This window comes from Hordeum vulgare, chromosome 3H (genome assembly GCF_904849725.1).
Source record: "Hordeum vulgare subsp. vulgare chromosome 3H, MorexV3_pseudomolecules_assembly, whole genome shotgun sequence".
Taxonomy (NCBI): Eukaryota; Viridiplantae; Streptophyta; class Magnoliopsida; order Poales; family Poaceae; genus Hordeum; species Hordeum vulgare.
In genome coordinates, this window is record NC_058520.1 from 490,728,228 (window position 1) to 490,733,527 (window position 5,300).

Sequence of the window (5,300 nt, forward strand, 5' to 3'; positions counted from 1 at the left end):
AAAGAAACCTTTTTTAAGTCTGTGTAACATGTTTTTTTATGTAACATTTTTGGTACATTAGTAATTTTTCTCATGGATACATCTCTGCAAGATATGCATGCCCTGCAAAAATGAAAATCAACATAAACAAGATTTTTTCCGTAACAAGATCATGAACAGGGGACACACTGTATTTTTGCTTCCTTATTTTCTCGCTTCATTACTTCCAGCCACATTTCTGAAACAGGGTTTCTATTTGTAAACCATTTCTGCAACACATTTTATGCAGCATGACATTCGTTGCAGTTACAAAATATATGATCAACAATAACTGAAGCTACAAGAATCAGACCCTGTTTTCCAAACACTGTCTATTGTTTATCAAGATGAAAATAAAACAAAAAAATTGTCTACTGGTTGGTCACCTCCATTTTTTTGTCAATCTTTTTCCTACAGGTTCAGTTGCGTCATTTGGCCAACTCTTTGATCATTTGCAAGCACAGCTCTCAAGTACTGACATTGTGGAACTGCATATCCAACCAGAGAGCAGAATTGGCATTTTTGGGGTACAGTTGCTGCCTCCATTGCAGCTCTTAGGGTGCCACATGTTTGAATGTTGTGTCCTAATTCGTTGCAGTGCTTGCAGCGAACAGTCCTTTTTGGAGTTGTTGTCTTGCCTGACGTTGTTGCTTTTTTCTCTTGATTTTTCATCTTCTTCTTTTGTTCATCATCTCGCTGCTCTACAAGCGTCTTCTTTCTCTTCTCTCTATCAGTTGGTCGCCCTTTCTTAGGCACACGAGCTGGGTTTTGCAGCATATCGGAGCTTTGGTATTGTCGCATGTCACCATTTAGTGGTACCGTTGCCGCAGCGGGTGCTGTTGGAGGTTCACTCTGTTGTGCAGCTTGTTGAACATGCATGGCTCCTCTCTTGGCCGCTGCTATGGCAGGCTCAAGGGCTTTAATTGCATCATCCAATATTCTGTAGGCATCATCATTGCAACATGCATTAGAGGCAAGCCATGTCAACCTTCGACACAGCGAGTTGTATTTCAGAGTGTTTGTCGAGGGGTGCCCAAAGTCCAGCAACCTGCCAGTCCTACCCATGCTTGTTGTGGCTGCTTCAGACCATCTCTCCAATAAGTATTGCTGCGGAATTACTTGCACGTTGGGATGAACCATTGCCCTTATTATGTGTGCACAAATCAGCCCATTCATCTCAAAGTAGTGGCAGTTGCACTCAAACAGCCCTTCATCCATCACAACACGCACAGAATATGCCTTCGGATTCTCATAGGAGGTTGCTTTCAGCTCAAACATGGCACCGTGTCCTTGGTAGTCAATGTCTTGGTTGATAATGAAGCCAGTAGAAGCTGTCACCTGTTTCTGAAACTTACCAAAGACACTGCGGGTGTAGTACGCAGCAGCTTGGCGCTCAATGTTGTAGCTGCAACAACATAAGAAAAAATAAGTCAACAACAACATTTTTTTTGTTTGTTTTTTGATTTTTTGGCAAATCATGAGAAGTATGTCTACCGAGAGTATAGTGGTGGAGCTGTTGTTTCACCAGTGAATCCAGCATTGTCCTCACGATCAAGCATAGTTTCCTGACACATTTCATATTGCTGCACAAACCTCCAAACGGAGCCAGCTGGTCGAATCAGGGTCTTGAAATATGAGTTGAGCCCCTCAGACCTGCCTGTTGTGCTTGTGAACGGGAAGAATTTGTTCTTGAAATATGCTGGTGCCCACGTGTGCCTTGTTCGCCACATATTCTTGAGGTGTTTGTTTTCTGCAACTTCAAAACCATGCAACATGTGCTGCCATGTTTCCTCAAATTCTAAAGCGGTTTCAGATTGGTTGATACAAGTGTAGAACACATCTGCAAAAGCCTCGTTCGTGCTCAACAACCTCCCCAACTTGGACCGTGCATTGCTAAGCACATGAAACTTGCAACACCTATGGCAAGTGTTCGGGAACACTTGATCAATGGCTGTTGCCATGGCTTGGTCCTGGTCAGTCATGATGCTCGCAGGATGCTCGTTATCCATCGCAACCATCCACTGCTGGAACACCCACTTAAATGTGTCAATAGTTTCATCCGGCAACATGGCACATCCTAGTGCAATTGTCTGGAGGTGGTTGTTTACACCAACTATAGGAGCAAATGGCATGTTGTATCTGTTTGTGCAGAACGTTGTATCGAAGAATACACAATCTTTGTATTTCGGGTACAACGCCCTTGTTCTCCCATCAACCCAAAACAAGGCAGTCACAGAGTTTGTTGCAGGATCTTGCTGTTTCGCAAAGAAAAACTCTTGATTCTCACCCTTCCTCCTCTGAAAATACTTCACTGTCATATCCATGTCTCGGAATGTTAACCCTCTACGGAGCTTTGCACGTTCATTTGTAACGTCTCTCTTCACATACAGGAGTATCCTAGTGTCACCTCCATGGATCCTACCAAGGACACTCATGCATTCTGAATTGGAGAGGTTCACATCATGCATCGTCAACAACAGTTGGTAATCCTCATTGGGTATGTTGCGATGCGAGCGGTAGTACCTAACACGCTCCGGCTGGTCCATCATCGGATGTGTATGCTCCGCAAAAAAACAAGTCACTGTCCACCTCCCCTCCCTTAGCCCAACAATCATATGCGCCTTACAATCATGACGGAGCATTCTGTTTTTTTGACGTTTTCTTGTGACATCCATCCCCTCACTAGGCTGCCTACAAGAGTTGCTGGTTCCAGTTGCAATGCTCTCTGACGTGCTGCTGGTTTCCGTTTTAACGGGTTTCTAGCGTGCACACATCCAAAGACCCTCTTTATCAGGGTTGCATCCTCTTTCTTTTGGCCTCTCTTCTGGGTGAATTTTGAAGTAGATATATGCGTTCCAAAACCCAACTTGAATGCATAGTCGTTGTAGAATTTGCGAGCATCGTCAACTGTGTCAAACACCATCCCAACATAGGGTGGCAGCGGCTGGGAAGAAACATCTCCATCATCTGAATCATATTGGCTTGCATCTTCAGCATCTTCAGCAAACAACAAACCTTGTGAATCTTCATCATCAGGAGCACAAAAATTTCCATGGACATAGCTTCCTTCACCTTCAGTTACATGTACATGCAACACAATTATTGTGCAACAATCATTTCATACCTCAAAAATCACATATGATAGTGTTGCAACAAAATCAAATCAATAGTAACTGAAATTGGGAGCAGGGGGACAACTAAACAGGCAAATTTTTCAGGTTCAGTTTCTGAAACTAGGCAATTGTTCAGAAGCTATAGAGGCTCATTTTTGCTCTGTTATTCAGAGGAATAGGTTCATTCCAACTAATTTCAGAAACTAGGCATTTGTTTCTGCAACTAAGTTCAGCAACAGTGTCATTCTTTCACTAGTAAAAAAAGTAAGAACAGGTTCAGAAACTAGGCAGGTTCAGGAACAAGTTCAGAAATTAGGCAGGTTCAGGAAGAGGTTCAGAAAGACACAGGTGTTCATTCTTTCACTTTGGATCAGAGCTATAGTTTTAGAAACAGGAGGTCTCACCGAATTTCGTTGACGGGATCTGCTCGATGTGGGTTCAGCAAACACCACCGAAGGATTTGTGAAACAACTCGAAGATCCAGCTCGCGGCGGATCTTCCCGAAGGCGCTTGGAGCAGATAAAGATGGCCGGGCTCGGTCAGCTAGGTTGGCATCCGATCCGACCATCTGGCGCGCGATGTGGTGCGCCATGGAGTTCAGGCACGTCGGCACTGGCGGCGTCGTGAGGTTGCGGGGCGGCATAGGTTTGTCGGTGGCCGCGGTGGTTTGCGGGCAGCGCCGCGGTGGTTGGAGCAGTTGCTACCGGGTCGGTGCCACGGTGGTTGGAGGCGGTGGCGGTGGCCGGCTTCGCGGTGGTTGGACGCGGTGGCTGCGGTGGGCGCAGTCTGTCGGAACCGCAGCAGGCTATCAGTTTCTGAAACTGAGCAGCAGTTTCAGGTTCTATTTGGTCGGAAGATCTCGGATCGGACGGACAACGCTTATATCGGACGGCTATACCGGTGGTGGATACTTCTTACGTATCCGTCGGCGGACGCGTAGCGTCTCCCTTTTGAAAACGCATGAAACAAAATCCCATAAAAACACATGAGATTTTTTAATAAAAAATACTTTTTCTAACATATGAACATGAATATGTTTTAGTTTTATTTTATACTGCCTTAAATATTTAAAATGCTAAGCTGAAAGCATTTTAAAAGAAAAATAAAAAATAATTGAAAAGGGCATATTAGATTGTGCATGTGGACTATTCCATGCTTAGGGTCTCTTTGACTCATAGTATTTGTAAAATGTAGGAAAGAAAAAACACATTGGGGTGGTATGTCATCTTCAATACTATTGTGTTAGTACTGGCATTTGATTGTACGCAAGAAAAACTAGTATTCTTTACATGAGATTTTATCTATGAAAACTAAAAATTGATCATAAGAAGAAGAAAAAAAATCCCGCTCTCCAATATACCTCGTGGTGAATGAGAACAACGGTTGCGGACAGGAATATTCTCCCATGAATAGCCTTCCTTCTCGCCAACGAGATGGCTCATAATGTGATCGCTAGCTTGACGAACTATGCATGTGATAATGATTTCATTTGTGCAAATAGCCGGTGTTTAGCGTTTTGTTCCATGTTAGCCACTAGCGACTCCTCAATTTCCTCTTCGACCAACGCCGAGATGCATCTCGACATCGTACATTCCAGGAGCAAGTGACGTCAAAAGTCCGAAGACCCACACAATCCACAAGCCGAAGATTTTTACATATGATGATGAATCTGCAAGCCGAAGAGACCAACGCGTCGAATAAGAGTGTAATGGTGGAGGGAGCATGTAAACGGGCCTGGGCCATTCTTAGTTTCAACGGGTTTTTTACCGTGTTTTTTCCTTTGGGGTTTCAGGTGTATGTCAACTTCATCTCGTTTTCTGTTGGTTTTCATTTTCTTTTTTGCATTTATTTTAAAATTGTTTCCTATATTTTACATGTCGTTTTATATATTCATTTGGACAAAACAATGAAGTTTACTACAAACATGTAAACTTACTGACTATTCAAACATCACACAACACTTATTTGGGCCACATGCATGCATGCGGTGGTTACCGTAAGACACTCACTCACGTGTGACGCTTCTATATGTGGGCCCGCAAGGTCGTCGTTCATGGATACATCCATTTTGCCTACATTGAGAAAGGTTGATTTGACCACCAAGAGGGATTCTTTTTGGTTCGTGTTACGGTAGGAGTATATAGTACGCGTCGAAGAGAGGGAGGGTAC

General features: G+C 43.7%; 1 pseudogene; it reads right to left on the reverse strand.

The window, feature by feature from the left end:
• Positions 1-429: 429 nt before the first annotated feature.
• On the reverse strand, positions 430-3,774 carry LOC123441912 (annotated as a pseudogene).
• Positions 3,775-5,300: the final 1,526 nt, after the last annotated feature.